The sequence below is a fragment of the Neofelis nebulosa genome, chromosome 14 (genome assembly GCF_028018385.1).
Source record: "Neofelis nebulosa isolate mNeoNeb1 chromosome 14, mNeoNeb1.pri, whole genome shotgun sequence".
In the NCBI taxonomy this organism is placed as follows: domain Eukaryota; kingdom Metazoa; phylum Chordata; class Mammalia; order Carnivora; family Felidae; genus Neofelis; species Neofelis nebulosa.
The window spans coordinates 75,331,446-75,352,012 of NC_080795.1; the positions used below are offsets into that span (position 1 = coordinate 75,331,446).

At 41.7% G+C, this 20,567-nt stretch overlaps 1 long non-coding RNA gene across 1 annotated transcript in view; it reads right to left on the reverse strand.

The window, feature by feature from the left end:
- Window positions 1–357: 357 nt before the first annotated feature.
- LOC131494679 (uncharacterized) overlaps window positions 358–20,567 on the reverse strand; it is a 301,873-nt gene continuing 281,663 nt past the window's right edge. The window contains exon 4 of the long non-coding RNA XR_009253546.1: window positions 358–554. This is a non-coding gene — a long non-coding RNA (uncharacterized LOC131494679). The remainder of the gene's footprint in view (window positions 555–20,567) is intronic.

Genomic DNA, 20,567 nt, shown 5'->3' on the forward strand with positions numbered 1-20,567 from the left:
CTGCTGAGAACATAGAGAATAGATGGACAAAATACAAAAATAATTTGACTGTACCAAGGAGTCACTTATGGAGCTAGAATTAGGACCATAGAGAGAAGGGAAATGCATTGGGGTGAATCCAACATTTTATGTCACTTTTTCCTGCAAGGCATTCATAGATTTTTACATATTCCAGGCTGAGAAGTTTAGCAAAAAGAGAATGCTAAGGAGTAGAGAAACTAATCATAACTTTGGCACCCTCTTGGGGCAAGAGAGAATGACATAGACTTTATGGCTATGGAAATAACCAATATTTAAGAAGCAAAATTGCCACAGATTAGGAAATGCGCAGTACAGAGCCTGGTAGCCTCACCTTTGATCACTCAAGACATTTGCTGATTCATCTGTGCAGAAAATCAAAAGATCGCAGCCAGGAGATGGACGAGCTGAACAGCTAAATGGAGCATCATGTTGGGGCTATTTATAACTTAGACTTCTTGGTGACCAAGAAAAAGGAGTGCTGATAAATAATCAAGATGTCCTCCAGGTATTTATAAATGTATCATTATATATTCCTAGGGAGAAGAGCAAAGAAAAAAAGTAAATTAGGTTTTATAAAGAGTGAAACCCAGTTTCAGACAAACTTAATTGATTATGATAAACTCATAAACTAACCAAACTGACATATGTAGAATACTGAAACCAGAAATTTCAAGAAACACAATCTTTTCAAGAACCTATCCAATGTTTACAAAAATTAATCAAATGATGGACGATAGACTAGTCTCAGCAAATGTCAAATATTAACACAATTGAGAATTCATTCTCTGCCTACATGGGAAATAAGCTAGAAAGCAGCAACACATAGAAATATTCCTTTGGAAGTTAACACATATGCTTATAAATAATATATGAATCAATATAGTAATCCTGAAGGAAATCAAAAACACTTTGAGGTGGATGTAATGAACATATGTCCGTCAGAAGTTGTGAGATCTCGTTAAAGTATACTTACAGCTAAGTTCATAACCTTAAATACACATCATAGAAAAGAAGAAAGGTGGGAATTCAAAGATCTAAAATTTCATCTCAGGAATTTTGACCAAAAAAAGGTGGGGGGGACAATTAAAATTTCTCCTAGGAGGAAATAAGATGGAGATCAAAACAGAAATTAATAATAGGAAACACGAAGGAGAGAAAATAGACAGACATAAGCTATTCTTTGAAATGAAGAAAAAAATTGATAAACATTTTGAAAAACTTACCAAGAAAAGAATGATGGTACAAATTACAAACATTAGGGCCATAAAAGGGGATGTCGCCACAAATCTGACAGACATTAATGTGACAAGAGGATAAAATAAATGACATTTTTCCCAATAGACTTGAAAATTTATATTAAAAAGACAAATCCTAAAACTTTCTAAAACTGACACAGAGAATATAGAAAATACAAATAATCCTAAATCTTCCTATTTTATTTGTTGTTTGTTTGTTATTATTTTATATGTCCATTAATAATCTTATAAGACTGATAATGAGGGCAATGAATTCTTCCAGCAGTTTAAGGAAGAAAAACTGAACTACGCATAAATTCTTCTAGATAACCATAAAAAAAAGAAATTCCTTTCACTTCATTTTACCATACCGGCACAACCTTGATACCAAAACCCAGTAAGAATATCCTCAGAAAGAAAAATTACAGGTTATTATGCCTAAAAATGATGATAATTCCATATTTTTAGGCAACCAACTTGTTGGCTAAATTTTAACACTGTAACCAAATTAGGAATAAAACAAATTTCCCTTACTGCCACATGAAATCTATAAGGAAAGGCACATATACACTTCATAAATAGTATTGTTAAAGATGGAATGTAGAAAACTTCCCTTCATAAAATTGGAAAAAAAGACAATGATGCTCAACAACATTTCTGTTAAATAATTTACAGAAAGTCCTACAAGTCCTATAAGTTCAAGATCAAATAAATTCAAAGTGGCAAATAAGCATGGGAAAAGATCTAAAAATAGCTTGTATTAGGCAATTGTAAATTGCCTAATAAAATAAATAGGTGTATGCTAAAGACATAGCATTATTTGTTATGTATTTGTCAAAACCTATAGAATTTTACAGCACAGAAAGTGAAGCATAATGTTGAAAAAACATTTTTTTTAATTTACAAGATCGGGACATCCCAAGACAGAATGCAGACTATGACAAAAGAATCTAAGTGTATTACAAATGTATGAGACAATCTCAGTAAAGGCGTACAAATGAACAGTTGTGATATTACTGTAACATACTGGAGCAATTAAGTAAATGGATGATAAAAGGAGTCCAGTTTTCCACTGTTGGAGTTAGGATTTACAGATAAACAAGTCAAGAAGTTAGAATGATCCATGCAATCATGGATTCGAATTGGAAACATCAGTATGAACTCATGTTTGGTTCAGTTTGATCAGTGGTGCTGAGCCAATCTGATATCCATGAGAAAACAAAGTCAAGACTGAGTGATGAGACAAACCTTGACTCCCACCTGACATTGTATGAAAATTCACTTCTCCAAGTGGATTGTTGATCTATATGTTAATTGTGAAAGGTAAAACAATAAAGCTCTTGGCTGTGGAAAGATTTCGTAAATCAGATACAAAAGCCACTAGTAGGAAAAAGCTAAAGAATTAGACTACATTAAAATTAAGAATGTAAGTTTCCACCAGAAAGTCACTAGGTAAAAGAAGATATTTGCAAGAAATGGATTTGACAAACACCTGATCCAGAATCGCAAATGGGGCTTAAAATCTATAAGTGAAAGACAAACAACCCAATATAAAAATGGATAAAAGATTTGAACAGGTACTTTATAAGAGGAGATATCCAAATAGCAATAAGCAATGAAAAAGTGCTCAATAAATAACTCATTAGTGCTGGGGAGGTCACAGAGAGGATGTGACTGCTGGTTGAATTGTGAGTTGGATCCCAGCCATTGGAGGCTCCTCATTCCTTTCCCTGTCCTCGGAGTGTGCATTCCACTTGTCTTCCCTGCTTCCAGAAGCTGCCCCAAGGACCCAGCCTTAGACAGAGATGTGGTTGTGCTGAGACCATCTGGAAGGTACCCGTGACTGAAACTAGTTAAGGCCTTTACATGCACTTAAGATTTGACAGACAGATACAGAGATCTGCTCCTCTCGTAGGATGTGAGACAAGCCTCGTAAGTAAGTTCCCTGCTTCTGAAAACTGCCACCCTCCAATCTGGAGGAGCTCACCTCTTTCTTCAGTCTCTCCCTGCCCTCCAAGTACAGGGGCCAGTTTCACATCAACCCAGGAAGGTCCATAGGAGGTTGCAAACCAACAATTAGAAGCATGTGAATCCAAACCAAGTGAGATATCACTACCTGTCACCAGAATGCCTAATGTTAAAAAAAAAAAAAAAGTCTAACTATAGAATCTATAGTTAGGGAGGTGAAGCAATTGTAACTCTCGTTTCATTTTGGAAAAATGTTTGGCAGTATCTGCTGAAGTTGAATATACACTTCAACTATGACCCAACATTTTCACTTCTAGACACTCAGTACAAGTGCATACCAGTGAACAACAAAAGTCAAGTGCAAGGATATTCATAGCAACTATTTAACTTTTGAGAAATGGAAATTCCCATCAGTGATAGAATGGGTAAAGAAATCAATGTGTATTATTTATCAAAAGGAATATTATGTATCAATGAAAATGAATAAATTACATATACACGTGACAACATGAGTTAATATCACAACACAGTATTGGATTAAAGAAGCCAGACAAAAAGGAGAATATGTTCTATGATTCCATCAATATGCCTTGTGAAAGTAGACAAAACCAACTTGTGTTGGTAGAAGTCAGGATGGTGACAACTGCCACAAAGGAGAGCAAAAGAATGACTTAGGGGGGAACTAGGAGGGTTTCTGGGGCTGGTGATTGTTCTATTTCCTGATCTATGCTGTGGTTACATGCATGTGCTCATATTTTGAAAGTTCACTCAGCTTGTGCTCATAATTTGGGCACTTTCTGTATGCACAAGAAACTTCAGTAGAAAAAAAACATCAATGCTAGAAAAAAGGCATAACTTAAAGAATGTAGAGGCCACAAATGATAGAGATAGGAGCAAAAACTAATGTGGGAACAAAAAGGGTAAAGAAAATCAATAAGCAAAGTTGCTTTTGAGGGAAAAAAATAAAACAACAGTAAGAAGGCAAACCTGTAGCAAATCTGCCCAAGAGATAAAGGGGAATAATTTTTTAAAAGAATAAATCTCAATCCAGAACTAAAGGGTTTTTTTTTAAAAAAAGAATATTTTCTTAGTCCTTCCCAGCTTGTGCTGTAAAGCTGTGTTTATTTGAGACTTCCATTTTCAAGTGCTTTTAAACTAGATGAGGTTTATTTTCATCTTTCTTTTCCTTAATTCCAAAGGCAATGGTCTACTGTTTGTGACTCAACATTCTGGATTTGCATAATAGAAAACATGCAATTCTTTTTAGAATCTCAAGAGAAATATTTTAACACATTTGTCCTTTTCAGCATCATTACCGGTTACGACACTAACATCATGAAAAATACTAATACTCATTCTAAAATAGTCACAAATACTGAGTTTGACTTGTAATACATTACCTTCTATTCAACAAGAACTATGCATTTAGCCCTTGGTTTTCATTTGTAATTTATTGATTGCATCAGCATATACTGAGTTTCTAGTAAATGCTGGCCACAGGTCTAGACCCTACAATGCAACAGTGCATAAAACACAACCCCTTCTCAGGGCGCCTGGGTGGCTCAGTTGGTTGAGTGTCTGACCTCAGCTCAGGTCATGATCTCATGGTTTGTGAGTTTGAGCCCCACATCGGGCTCTGCGCTGATAGCTTGGAGCCTGAAGCCTGCTTCGGATTCTGTGTCTCCCTCTCTCTCTTCCCCTCCCTGACTCATGCTCTGTCTCTCTCTCTTTCTCAAAAATAAACATTAAAAAAAATGATCCCTTCTCTAAAAAAGCTCTATTTCCAGAGGGCAAAGACACGGACACACATAAACAATTATGTTGGCAATTATGTGCCAACAAAAAAATAAGTGTGGGGTCATATGGAGGCTCAGAGGAGAAAATAATTAAGTTTGTTTAGAGGACAAGCTGAATGCCGCAGGAAAAATTAGCATGCTGTCCTCAGCAGGTACACGGTGTGTAGGAAGGCCCAGAGACAAGTGTGGGACTGTTCAAAGGGCTGTATCCGTGAAAGACCTAGCAAGCCGTGTTAAGATGCTCAGCTGCAGCCTACAGGCAGAGGAGAGCCCCAGAGGCTCCTACACAGTTAGGTGATGAGGTCCAATTTGATTTTGAAAGACAACATTTTCATTTTGCTTTCCAGGTCCTTTGAGTGTCTCCCACCACTAGGCCGCACCGTGAATATCTTCACATATCCCTGATTTGGGCCTTGCAATGTTCCATATTTAGTCTGCTTTTCAAACACCGTCTGCCGACATAAAACTCACGTGTTCATGGAACCAGTCGTGACCCTCTGTCGTAGCTAGTTTCTCCCCCCACAGTACTTGCATGTTGACGTGCACTTACACTGTTATAAGATCCACCCCGCTGAATTATATTTCCATATAGGTCATGTCCACTGGACCTTGGGATCTCAGATAATGGTGGGCCCCGTCTTACTTGTAGCCTTAGTGCCCTGAAGAGTTCTAAGTACATATGGGTATGTCATCAAAGTTTATCAAATGTAAATCTCAGTCATACAGTTTAAGCAAATGGTCTATCAAATAAGTGTAACCAGCCAGATGAATTTTTATATTGTGAAATATTCAACACTATTTCTGTTTGATGATTTTAAAGTTGTTTTTTAAATCAGTATCTGCCTATATTGAAAAAAAAGTCATAAATGCTTTAAAAAGAAGTCAAGAAAAGATTCTAACACTTGCTGGTCACTAACTAGAAGCTAGCCTATGCTAGGAATATTATATGCTGGGTGATGGCTAATTTCATGTGTCATCTTGGCTAGGCTTTAGTGTCCACTCAGTTGCTCATGTGTCAGTCTAGATGTTGCTGTGAAGGGATTTTTTTAGGTGTAGTTAACATTTAATTGGAAGACTTTGAGTAAAGCAGGTTACCCTCTATAATGTAGGTGGGCCTCATTTAATTAGGTGAAGGGCTTACAACAAAGACTTAGGTTCCTCAAGGAGAAAGGAATTCTGCCTTGGGACTCAAGACTGCAACAGCAAAAGTACTCTTTCTGGAATTTCCACCTTTCCAGCCTGCTTGAAATTCTGGACTTTTAGTACCCACAGTCGTGTGAGCCAGCTACCTGAAATCTCCCTCATACCCCTGTCGTCTCCCTTCTCTGCTTCCCTGGAAAACTCTGACCAGTACAACATGATATCATTTAACCACCACAACCAGCTTCAGAGCTGTATCATTCTCATTTTTCACAAAGTCATTGAGCGTCAGAAAGTTTAAGTATCTTGCAGAGCCAATATGGCCGACACTACTATGGTCCACCTATATCCATTCCCCACAGGGTGACTACATAGTCTGATTTCCCTGAGACTGTCCTGGTTTCAGGATGTAGGATGCCCTTAGGCCCAGGAATACCCCTCATTTGGTCATCCAGGGGAAGTGTATTTCCTGCCCTTGAGCGAAGCTATGTGACTTGCTTTGATCAATACCATGTGAGAAGAAATGGGCTGCGAGTTGCTTCTGGATGCAAGTATCGAATCACCAGTGCTTAACCCTCCAGCCTTCTGCTCCACTGCAGCGGCGATGGGCGATGACCGTGTTGAACTGGACATGAACGCTGAGCCATTATGCGGGATACTTGCCCCCAGATATCTCCCTGAACACCACTACCTGACTCTGTGAAGCCACTGAGATTTTGGTGATTTTTCATTTCGTTTCGTTTTGTTACTTTACTTCTGGTTATGCTGTTCTGTCTTGAATAGTGGAGGGGAGGGGTCTATAGTTTTTCCATAGCTACCCTATAATCAGGAAAAGGCAGTTTTTGTTTATCTTAAGTAGATTGGTTGAGGAAGGAAACGTATATCTTTATACACAAAGAAAAAGGGGCTAGTTGAGAAACAGAGACCACTGATGTCAGAGAAAGAAAGTTCTGGAGGGCAGGTGTGATTGGAAAATGTGGTTGGAGAAGGAGGTGCGGAGAAAGCAAGGCTTGCACCAGAGACTGAGAATGGACAGCTCTTTCTCCGAGGGTCTGGGGAGCAGCTGAAGGACAGTGACCCTCGTAGGGTGAGGGAGGAGAAGTTGCCATAAATGCCATTGCTCTCAGAGGAGTGCTAGACAGGGAATCCTTGGTTAAAAACCTTCAATAAGTCTTTATTTTTCCTCAAAGCCTATAAAGTAAAGGTGTGGGCAACATGTTCACTGAGATTTGACATTTTATGATTGTGGAAATTCTACTCGGTAGCATTACAAATACACTTAGATTTCCTTCATCACCAGAAAGTGAAAAACAGAAAATCTAAGATCAACTCAAAGACCAGGCACAATAAAGAGGCACTAGCAAGTGTGTTAGGGCTTTTAATCAGCAGAATTCATCATGGTAACCGTGAACGGCTTTGTAGAGTCTGATCTCCAATTGGCCTCCTTAACTAGATGTGTATCATAAAAGACTTGACTGGTAGTTTGTCGATAAGAATAGACAAGGGTAATTTAATAATTAGAGACAGTAAATGTTCTTTCCTGAAAGTGAGGCAGATATGAGGCAAAACAGTATGAGAACAACCCAATCCCATCCAAGGGTTTGAAGCTCCTTCACCCAATGGTCAGGAGAAAGTCCACGCCTTTGACAGCTCTCTGCGTCTGAATCTGAGAGCCACCGCCTATACGTAGGTGTCCCTTGGCACCCCATTGCTGCCCCCACCCAGGTGGACTTGAGTGTTTTCTATTGTCTCTGCATTTTAACAGGAATTTAAGTGAACGCTGTCCTAAAAATGTAGTTGACGTTTTTACATTGTATACCTTAATATTTGGATATGCAGATTTATTTGTGGTGAATTCCCAGATGTCAGAGTTGAAAGAGTTCCTTCCAGATGAATCAACACACTCAGAGAGATGAAGTATTTTATCCAAAGTCAAACAACAGTTTATTTGCTAACATTCGATGCATGCACAGTGCTAGGGGCTGGGGATATAAGAGGCATAGAACATGTTTGGTACTCTGTGGCGAGGCTAGCACTGCATCTTAACCATGAACTGGTTCTCTGGGCCAGGGAAGAGAGATCAACTTCTTCTGCCTGAAATGCCTCTTGTCAAAAAGGAAATTTGCAGAAAGAAAATGCATTTAATGAACATTAAATGGAGAAGGGAGAAGGGCATTATGAGCAGAGAGGGATCGTATGTGAAGACCTATAGTGTGGAATTCTTTGGAAGCAGAGTTTTAGCGTGTTTGAGAGTCTTGACTACACATTACAATAATGCAGGAAACTTTCTTTTTTTTTTTTTTTAATTTTTTTTTCAACGTTTTTTATTTATTTTTGGGACAGAGAGAGACAGAGCATGAACGGGGGAGGGGCAGAGAGAGAGGGAGACACAGAATCGGAAACAGGCTCCAGGCTCCGAGCCGTCAGCACAGAGCCCCACGCGGGGCTCGAACTCACGGACCGCGAGATCGTGACCTGGCTGAAGTCGGCCACTTAACCGACTGCGCCACCCAGGCGCCCCTGCAGGAAACTTTCAACAAAATACGGATGCCGAGCCCATCCCAGAGCTTCTGTTCTATTGATATTCAAACATCTTCATACTTCTCAATAATAAATATTGAGTATATCAATTCCTTGTAAAATGAAGAAGTCATTTTGTGAGAAGTCACAAAAGTCTGAAATATGAATTGAATGTTAAAAGCCTTCTTATCTTCTTATCCGCTCTCATGATTTTACAAAGAAGATAAAGACTAAAGAGAATTTACTTGCTCATAAAATACCAAGAATTTCCATCAAAGCTGGCATGTTCTCAAAAACAGTTTTTGTTTTCTCTTCTTACAGAATTGGTGATACAGACTGGGGCTCCCTGAGGGTTTACTGACTCACAACATTTATTTTAGAGCATGAGAATATGAAACCTGGTAACTACCCGTTTTTAGCCAGTATCTGCACGACAGGTCAACTAAGCCTAGTGTGGTCTTTGTTCAACCAGACTTCCCTCAGAAAAAGCTGTTTCCACTGAGTATTAGTCAGCCTGGGCTGACATAACAACACCACAAATTGGGTGGCTTAAGGAACAGAAATGTTCTCGTAGTTCAAGCTTGTGTTTTTCATTGTGATGCATGCGAATCTTTAAGGGAGGATTTTAAAAGGAGGTGAGAGTCAACTCCGTTTTGATTATTTATCATGGGATTTTCCACTTGCATATGAACGCCTTAAACTTGAAGGATTAGGGTGTGTTGTGTCTAACTACGCCTTGGAAGTCTTGCTCATGCCTGCCTGGCAGACAGCAAGCTATGAAGCCAGCTCTGTGCACAAATTCATTTGTTGTTTTCCTTCCTGTATGATGTAGAGTTAAAAAAATAAAAACCGAGTTATCAAATGCCCTAAGTATTCAATACTGGACTGTTTAAAAAAGACTCATAACAGCCAACACAAAATAGAGAAAGCATTTGGACTTTGGAATAGACAGAACAGATTTCAAATCCCGGCTCTCTCCCATGCTCTGAGGGAATGTGGAAGTTGTATAAACCCTCCCTGAGCCTCAGTTGCCCTGTCTGCAGATTGCAGTTATAAATACTAGCTTCATGTGTACCGTGAAAATCAAACGTATCCATTCAACGCCCTCTGAACACCCAACCAGTACCAGTATTTACAATATTTGCGAACTAGCCAACTACGGTCACTGCCCAATCAAAAGAGATGCTGCCCATTAAAACACAAAACACAACTAGGGTGCCTGGGTGGCTCAGTCGGTTGAGTGTCCGGCTTTGGCTCAGTTCATGAACTCTATAATTCGTGGGTTCAGGCCCCTGTGGGGCCCTGGGCTGACAGCTGGGAGCCTGGAGCCTGTTTCGGATCCTGTGTCTCCCTCTCTCTCTCCGCCCCTCCCTCCTCACACTCTGTCTCTGTCTCTATCTCAAAAATAAACATTACAAAAAAATTATAAAAAAATAAAAACAAAACAAAACAACAACAAAAACACAACCAAAAAACTATAGGTAAACTTGAGCTGCATACAGCACTGGCTTGAATGAGCATAGGTATAGGTGCTAGAAATACAGCAATTAATGGGACAGGGCCATACCTTCCGGACCTCGAGAGACCCAGAGTCCTCTGAGAGCACCTCAGGCATGGAACAGAATGAATGCAGTATGGTATTCTGGACAGTAGGACCGAAGATATGTCATGGTTGATAATGCCTGGCACAGAGCTTATTACACAGAGGACACCCTCCTTTCCACTGGCCTTGATCGGGAAATCAGTCTTTAGTATGGTGAGATCAAGCCTCATTTCATTTAGCCACACTGAGAGGAAAAAAGAAAAATCAGGAGACAGAAAATACTGCTAAGGTTATGAATAAAATGAGACCAGTCAAAAAATCTCAATCATTCAAGGCTTCAGCTTGCTCCACACTGCACTAGCTGAACATCCTACTGTATACTCAAATGTAATTTCTCAGTTACCCCAACACAAATAGTGTTCATCATCGAAGACTAACGATCGCCCCTGATTTCTAGTGATTCAGACATCACAGTATTTATTTGTGTTATCTAATCCTCTTTGAACTCCCTATGAAGATAATACTATCTCTAGTTTAGCAGGTAAAAACTGGAGGTGAGAGAGGTGAAGTGAATTGGCCAAGGTCACTTGACAAAGTCACCATCTTGACCTAGGATTAAGATTACACAGCCCAATCCCCTCCCTTTTTCTCATACGAAGACCCATTAAAACAAAAGGGCAAAGACTCTCCTAAAATGGGGCAGCATCATAGGACAATGGAATCTCAGTCTTAAAGAGGAACAATGTCATACTATGAAAAGTTCTAAGGAAGGAAATAGGTTACAGTATCAGAAATATGATGACTTTGATAATGCTTCCCATTATGTGCATAAGGGGGGAGAGAGAGGAGATACGTGTCAGGAAAGGGGGATTTTAGCATTATCCTTGTATGTATAGTGGTTGATAATCTGCACTGTTAGAAAAGAAAAAAAAACCATCTGAAATGCTACCAACTTGGATTTCTTGGGTTGAATGTAACACAGATATACACCTTTTAAATACAGGTGTTACTAAACAGAGAAAGAGGAAACAGTCTTTATGATTGCATGTTCAGACACCAAAATCGATCCAGAGGCCTCTCATCTCGAGGTCTGATGTGGAAGTCATACACATTGTCTACACAGCAGCAACAAGACAGGAAACGCGGAATGCTCAGCAATCATAAAGCCCAGCCTGTGGTGGTTAATAGAGTGCTGAGTGGGGCTCAGTCTTTGACCCCATGTTTTTGCACGTGATACCAATTTTTGTATTTCAAGCTGTCCTTCTTCCTTATGACCCCAACTTGCCTTCCTCTGGCTCACAGAGACCTTCCAAGTTTCAGAATACGTCTCTCCTTCCAGGACACCCCGGCCTTCTGTTGCTAATAGCATCCTGTGATCTACCAGGCTATTGCTGCTGTGACTCCTGGTCCCCTGGGATATTTGGGGGCTGTGACCATCCTCCATCTGCCCACTCCACGCTCCTGCCTGGGCCCTGCATATCAGCGGTAACCATTCTGCAATGAAATCATGAAGGGGATGCCATTACTGCACTCAAGGATTTGCACCAGAGGCCAACTGTTAATTCCAATCCAGGAAGTAAAACAAAGGTTCAGGGGCTAAGCCAAAGTTCATTGCCATGTGTCAGGACAGAAGACACAAGGAGCCAAGCTGAGCTAGAGCTGGTGTGGTAAAAAGCAGCATGAAGAAATGGGGGGCAGGGGTGGAAATGGGGAGAATCCAACCAAATTCCAGCTTGGCTGAAGCTGTGGCCTTGCCATCCAAGACCGTTTGCCGCAAAGGACCAGCGTCAGGTTTTCCAGCTCATAGGATGGGATTTGTCACACCTGGTGCCCATCAGCTAATGGCAAGGTGACCAGCACAACCATGAGCCCGCATTCCAGCTCCTCCCCTTGTTGAAGCAATGAGATGATGGCGATGCTCTTTTGGCCAGGTCATTAAATATTGTTAAGGTAACGTTAAAATTGCACAAATAGGGCTTAGTAATCATAAGCACTTACATTCCTGAACGTTATTTTATATGGTGCTCACTCTCAAAAGCAGTGAGAAGCTGCTTATGCTAAACATCCCAGCTACAATAAATCTATAAAAATGAGATGAAAACGAACACTAGCAAATAGTGGACCAGCTTTAGAAACAGAGGCCAGTGGAATGTGAGTCTTAGACCTGAGCTCTCTGGAAACACCTGCGTGAGGAGGATGGGGGAAACTGTCAATTACAGGGAAACGTAACCATTATGCCTGGCAAGAGGAAATTGCTTTGATGGAAAAACTACTACATGCCAGAAACTGATTACTTTAGGCAATCATCTCATCAGTCCCATATTTTAAAAAAGAAGATGGACAATTTATCCTAAGGCAGAACAGCAGTGAAGGAAGAACCTGATTTGAGAGAAGAGAATTCTGATGGTAGTGTCTACCTGCTTTACATTACACAGAGGCTTTCTCTTCACAGGCACACAATGGAGCCATGACACGAAGACCAGTTTACAAAGGTTAATTCAGTTATCTTAATTGATTTAATCTCATTGACTTTCAAAGGCCCATTTGTTAATTCACTTAACAAATAGTCATTCCGTTTTTATCATTTGTGCAAGAAATACGTGGATGTGGATGAATGAGACAGCTTTGCCCTTCGCCCTTAAGGAGCTTCTCATTTAGTGGAGGGAGAGACACAGTGAATAGATTATTAGAGTAGATGCTTAGGGTATCCTTCCCTGATGATGGCAAAGAAGAAGAAGAAGAGGGGATGATGAGGATTGTACAAAGGGTCAAAAAGAAGGAAGGGAAAGAAGAGAAGAGGGGAGAAAGGCGGGGTTGATGAGAGATGGAGAGAAGACACAGAGAGGAGAAAGACAAAATCTGGTTATTTTCAGACACCCACCTAGCACAGTGTTACATCTCAGACATGCCTCTTAAGTCGGGGTGGTTCTCATTCTCTTAACTTTTCATTTTGGGTCCAGCAACAAAGATACAGCCTCATGATCAAAAGTCTATCTCAGTATGGCTCACTAAGTAACATCAGGTGGGGCAAAATTCTTCAATGTAACATCCCTACTTTGCTTGGTTTTTAGAGAGAGCTTTCAAAAACCTCTCTGCGAACTGGGCTTGAAGACGGGAGGCAGTGGCATGTCAGAAGCAGAGCCTGGCATAGACGAGGATGAACTTGAGATGGGAACATGCTTGAGACAGGGGAGGACAGACTTCCTCCTCCCGAGAGCTGCCGCTGAGCGCTGAGCATCTGCCTCCAGAGAGAGGTAGTAGTCGTCAGAAGCAAGTGAACACGACTTTTATAAGAAAAAGACCCAATTTCTTTTCTGGCACCCACACAGCTGCATCAGCAACAGTTAAGACGATGGAAAACCAAGATTCATTTGCCACTCGAGGAAGTGCACACAGGATGGTCAACACACTTGTTTGCTTTTAATAATGGATTAGACGCTAAGTGGAGAATGTAAAGCTCTGGAAGTTCCAAGGAAAACGGTTGACATTCTACCAGCTGTGAATTCAAACAGTGTTTTATCTCAGCAAGATCTTTTGGAAAGAGCCCATAAATAAGTTGGAAAGCACTGAGTTCTTAGGTCCCTGGAGGAAGGAGGGCTGTCCCCTTCCCCAGAACAGCCAGAATGCTCATGTATGGTCATCTCTCTGACCCTTTAATGGGTCACCACCTGCACTGGGAAAAGTGGTACCCAAGTGGACCTTGAGGTGACAGAGGTGCCTTTTAATCCCTGTCTACTCCCTACTGGCTGTGTGACCTTGTACAAATCACTTGACCTCTCCGAGTCTAAGATGAGTCCAAAATCAAAAGTAGCAGTGGCACTGGAAGTAAGAAAGAAGCGGAAAGCAAAGAAAGAATAGCATCCAATTAAGTGAGCCCAGCAATTAGCCTACTGCCTCCCATTTATCACTTACAATAATCCCTGTACCTAAGCTAAATATATCTTGAGCTTTGCTTTATAGACGAATAGAGACTGAGAATCAGAAAGGGACAAACAGTCGCCAATACCTCACAGTAAGTGGTATGGACAAGATTTGAACCCTAGTCCAAAATCATTTTCCCTGCTCTGGGCCCCATTATCTAACGCTCCCCGCTTTGGGACTTTGCCACTGATTGGATGTGGGTGAGTGAGTGGGAGTGAAGAGTCCAGGATAACTCACAGGGTCCTGGTGTTGGTGGGGCAATTCTCTGGGAAGAACAAGGAGAAGTGTGAGGTCCAAGTGGGCACTCGAGGTATTTTCTGCTGTCTGATGGACAGCCATGCCCTTGTCCTTCCATTTACTGCTCTAGCTCAGATCCCCTTCATCATGGGACTTCTGCAAAAGTTAAGTATGCTTTTGCTCTTCACTGAACCACCCCCTATGCTCTCCTCAACTGAAAGCACCCTGGTTTGTGCCCTCATCCCTCTACTGAAATCCCATTTCCCCTTCAGTTGCCTAAACCACACTTAGCTTGTTTGTTACTGATGGCCGTTAGATTTCATGTCCATGGATCACCATCTGCTGCCTTTGACCATCATCCCTGGGGTTTTGTCCTAAGCCTTCTCCTATCCTCTCCCCCTCCTCTCTCTCCCATTCTCTTTCCTACTCTTCTCCCTTCCCCTCACCCTTGCTGAGACATCCATGCCCTTCTGTGGACATTTCCACCTGCACATCCTACAAACACTTCCAGCTCCAAATGTGGAAACCCCACATCAAACAGATCTTGTTGTGTCTAATTTACCCTTCCATTCTAAACACAAGATGGGCCTTCTAAAAGGCAAATATGGCCGTGATTTTTCCCTAGCCCCAAATGGATCATGGCTCCTCATTGTTCAGAATAGGGTCTGTCCCTCAGATCTGGACTGTGATGGGCAGAACAGCTGTACCATTCACACATGCTCCCCTCCCCTGTGCACTCTTGCCAACTCCAGCCACACTGTACACTCAGGTCCTGTACACACAGCCCTTGCCCTTCATGTGTGCTGAAACTTCCATCTTCCTCGGTGAACGCTCCTTCAGGGCTCAGCTTAGATGTGGTTTCCTCAGGAAGCTGTCTCCTTCTTCTCCCATCTCTCCCTAAGACTTGGTCAGGGCCCTATATATGCCTTCTTGATCATCAGAACCCTATCCCGACAAAGCAGTTTATTTTTTCCAACTAGGGCAACTGTAACTTGTTTTATAAAAGGGATTAGGGACTGCTATCAGTGCCTCCCAAAGCCTGTCACAGCGTGGGAGGTCAGCATCATTTTTTTAAAACTTAAAAACAATAGGGAAATGATCGGTAGGTGTTATGGACTGAACTGTGTGTCTCCCCTTCAGCCCAAAATTCATATGTCAAAGCCCTAACCCAAATGTGACTGTATCTTGAGATAGGGCTTTCAGGGAGGTAACTAAGGTTAAATGAGTTTGTAAGGGTGGAAGCCTAATTTGACGCGACTGCTGTCCTTACAAGAAGAGGGAGAGGTATCAGGGATATGCGCACACAAAGAAGAAGCTCCTGTGAGGGTACAGTGAGAGGGTGGCCAACTGTAAGTCTAGGAGAAGGACTTCAGGAGAAACCAAGTCTGTCAGCACCTTGATCTTGAACTTCGAGCCTCCAGAACTGGCAGAAAATCTTCTGTATTTTAAGCTACCAAATCCATGGTATTGTTTTAAATGGCAGCCCCCCCTCACCACGCCCCCCCCCCAAAAAAAAACCACAGTAAATGGAGATAGAAGTCTGACAATAAGAAAAGGGCTCAGAATTAGAGACACAGCTTGGAGTTATCTGTATTGAGATGATGATTGAAGCCAAAGAAATGGCTGAAATTATCCAGGTAATGTGTGTAAAGTGGAGAAAGTCCTCAGGAAGACTGATGGTTACAGGAAGAAGAGGGGGTGAGGGTCCCCTGGAGAAGACCAAGCAGTGGATTCCAAGGCAACAGGAGTAGAAGCAAGAGGGGGCACGGTGTTGGAAGCCAGGGAAGTAAGATTTTATGGGAGAGCGTGGTCAGCAATATCTAAAGTCCCAGGAGGGACACAGAAACATGACCCTTAGATCTGGCAATGGGAGGACGTGGTTGCCTCAGAGGCCGTGGTTTTAGTGTTGGTTCTTTCCCTGCTCATGCCTGTATTTCATGCCACCAAGTCTTTGCACGTGCTGTTCCTTACGCCTCACCTACCACACCTCCCTCCATTTTTTTTTTCCTAGAAAAACTAAACTCATCTTTAAATGTTTGCTCAATCAACAAATACTCATTAAGTGTCTATAATGCGATGTACACTGTTTTGGAATATCTCAAATGTCATTTCCATCATGAGGCCAATCCTTTGCGTGTAAGGGTCTCTTTCTCTGTGCCATCAGACTTCTGACACCTGCCATCAAAACTTTCAACACCAACCCACTGAAATATGGATAGTTATTTACTTACTGTCTCTAGAAAACATTCTTGAGAGTGGGAAATTTATTTTCTTTATCTCTGAATTTTAGATGGTTGAACTGTGTTTCCCTAAAATTCAGATGTTGGAGACTTAAGCCTCAGTACTGAAAATGTGACTGTGTTTGGAGACAGGGTCTTCACAGAGGTCATCAGGTTAAAATGAGGTCCTTAGCTTGAGCCCTAATCCAATGAGGACTGATATCCTTATAAAAGGGGAAGTTTGGAAACAGGTGAACACATGGGGAGAAGGTCATAGGAAAGAGGAGTCATGCCCTACAAGCAAAGAACCACCACAAGGAAGAAGAGAGACCTTGAACAGACCCTTCTCCCACAGCCCAGAAGGAAACAGCTCTCCTAGCACCTGGACCTCAGACTTCTGGCTTCTAGAATCATGAGACAATGAAGTTCTGCCCAATTTGTGGTACTTGGTTATGACAACCGTAGAAATCTAACTTAGTATTTATAACACTTTTCTACCTTTAAATCCATTTACCTACTGACTTTTTGCCTTTTTATTAATAAAAAAAATTGTTATTGGGCCGCTGGGGTGGCTCAGTCGGTTTAGCATCTGGCTCAGGTCATGATCTCACAGTTTGCAAGTTTGAGCCCCACATTGGGCTCTCTGTTGTCAGTGAAGAGCCTACCTCGGATCCTCTGTCCCCCTCTCTCTCTTCCCCTGTCCCTGTCATGCTCTCTCTCCCTCTCTCTCAAAAATACATACATACATACATACTTTAAAAATTGTTGTTATTGACTTCCCACTCCATGACAGGCATTTAGGAGACAGTAATGTCCCTGTTACAAAAGTGCCTGCACTTACCTCGGTGGGAGGAAAAAGCATTATGTTACCTGTTAGGAAAGGACTTCTCTCTATCACTCTCCAGTTGTTGTAGGAGAAAGAAAGGTCAGTTACCCTCTCTCATGACAAGAATTGTGGTCTCCTTTTACACTCCCCAATTAATTAACTTCATAAACAGGGCATAGCTGGCATCACAAAGTTCCACAGAAATTCTGCTTAATTCCTACAGGTCCAGATTTTCCTGTTCCAACATCCACCCAATCGGCACTTCCTAAAATTTGGAGAAATCATAAATAATAGGGGTAGAACCACGCACTGGAGGTATGAAATGGCTACCAGATGGCCTTCAATTTTTAAATGGCCTTGACACAAGCAGCAACTTTGAAAAACACAAGCTGAGTATTTGTTAAGTCAGGAGTCCACTGCAGGAAGAGTTCAGGGAGCGTTTTGTGGACGACACACTGCGGTATAACTGGCCGCTGAAAACAGCCAGACGCACACCTGGTATTAAGGGGAATTATTAAAACACTGTGATTTGACATGGATCATTTGCCACCTCTTTCTCCTCTCATTGCAGATTCTGCTGACCAATAATTTAAGTTCATCCACTTCTCCTCCTAAGGGAGACCTAAACAGCTCCCAGAATGGAATCTCATTCCCTGCTTCCTTCCTGCCTATTGGCTTTTCACATGTAATAATTTGTTAAATACTTAACCATAAGTACTCTGTGCTAAGTTATGTGAACACTAAGGCAAACGAGACCCTGTCTCTGATCTCAAGCATCTCACAGTCTAGCTGAGAAGCAAAAGGGAAGTTTTCACCCACTCTCTTCTCTGTGCTGCTATGGTGCCTTCCACATGATTTCGTTACAACAAGCATCCCAGTGCACCTCTCCCTTGGCCTGTGGTAGAGCGACAAGGATGTGACTCCACTAGACAGCACATTTTCTGCCACCTGGATAAACCCATGAGGATAAAGATGATCTCTGGAGAAAACAGTAATGAGCACCAGACAGAAAGAGGGCAACAAGATGAAGTCAATTGTCTCCATCCCTGATTGGTACACTTGGGATTCTCTACTCACTATCCTTACAATAAGTTCTTGTTTTGATTTTTTTTTTGGGTGGGGGGGGGCAGGTGATGGTTTGCTGTTGTTGTTATTTTGGCTAAGTTAGATCAGGTTGGGTTTTTTAGACATCAAGCTGAAAGAACCCTGACTAATACAGGGATTGTACCAGAAGTAGGGGGTGTGGATACTTTGGGAATTGAAGGCTAGAACTGACTTTCTTAAGATAGGAGAGGGGATGTTCACCCCTCCATCTTCAACCAGGGTGCTGGGAATGCTTGCTGCAATGTGGCATAACATCAAGTTACAAGCTTCTTGCAGAATCTTGAGCCTTCAACCTCATGCCCAACACAACTGGACTTTTAGGGATGGGGTAAAAAAAAAAAAGTCAGGATTGTAGGCTCTGTCCTTTAGTCTTCACTGAACTTCTACAACAAGGAGCCAAACTGGTCCATTTGAAAGCAAAAAGAAAACCTTACACGCCTTCATAAAAGAAGTGCTTTCTAGATAACCTCAGCAATGCTAAAGTATAAAGGTCAGACAGAAAGTATCCTGTAGAATTGCAAAACTAAATTTTCTACCCCATGATAAAGTCAATGTGAGTAAAAACAGGACAGTGAGAAATGTGGCCAGAGATCTGTTTGTCCTCTGTCTGACAAAGGTAATAATTCCCTACAGCGTGAGCATCTTGGATGCAGTTGTGGGGAGGGAAGAGGATGAACTTTCTCTTATCATCCTATCCTGTCTTTCACTTTTCCCAGAGGCAGGAGTCAAGACAGAAGCCATTAATCAGAGCCCAAGGAGGTTGGTCAGAACTCCAGGTCTATTGATAAGCAATCAAAAGGGTTGGGTACTGCTTCAAAGATAATGACCACTCTGTCCTGTGGTCTTTAGAAAATAAAACTGTCAGATAGCTGACTGGGGTCTTAAGGGGTGCTTATGGCTAGAGAAACAACAAATGTCATACAAGGAGGTCTGGTTGCTTATTCCCTACGATAAACCCCAGGCTCATTAAAGCATATTTGGAAAAGCCTCAGCCCCAGAATGGGAATTCTCCTGGCTGCATTGCCCCTGTTAGAAATGGCCAGGCATTGGGGCGCCTGGGTGGCGCAGTCGGTTAAGCGTCCGACTTCAGCCAGGTCACGATCTCGCGGTCCGTGAGTTCGAGCCCCGCGTCAGGCTCTGGGCTGATGGCTCGGAGCCTGGAGCCTGTTTCCGATTCTGTGTCTCCCTCTCTCTCTGACCCTCCCCCGTTCATGCTCTGTCTCTCTCTGTCCCAAAAATAAATAAAAAAACGTTGAAAAAAAAAATTAAAAAAAAAAAAAGAAATGGCCAGGCATGATACCAGATGAGCAAATTCACTAGCAGGCAGATTCTGTGGTAACCACGCTGGTTGAACAAAGAACTCGGTCTATTGTTGACAAGCAAGACAACAAATGAATGCGTATTTCTATCCCTACCCGTCAAAGTATTGTGGCCACTGAACATCACTACCTCTTTCTCTCTTTTATCTGTGGGATTGTTATTTTGACTATTCTGTTTTACCTCGGGACTGGTTATTAAAAGAAGCCAAGTTATATTTATCATGATAAAAGTCCAAAGTTTGTAGAATCTTTCTAAGCTCTAACTACTTTTCAGAGAGAGAGAAAGACTTAACATTTAAAGATCCTGGCTTTGGGGATGAAGGCACTATCTGGACATGATTTTGAAAGCAGTCATTTTTCTATACAGAGGGTAACTGCATTGTATTAGTTGGGAACGTTTGGGGAATGTAATGTGTACCAAGAAGTATTTGTAAATATGTTGGGGAATCAAAGACTGGACTATACACAGTACACAGACTTCTTTCTTCTGGTAGTGATTAGAAATCACTTCCTTTGACCACCACAGATATGGGTGCAAATTCAAGGATAGACCTCCCATATTATACTATCCCTCTGGGATTGTTTCAGGACTAATCTGAGTCCTTATTTGGGATTTTTTGACTACAACCATTGAGAAAAGTTCTCCTCTGCTCTCAAGAAGAGTATTGGAGCTTCAAGGATAGACCCCTGGATCATTTGGTGGCCAACTTCTTAGGGA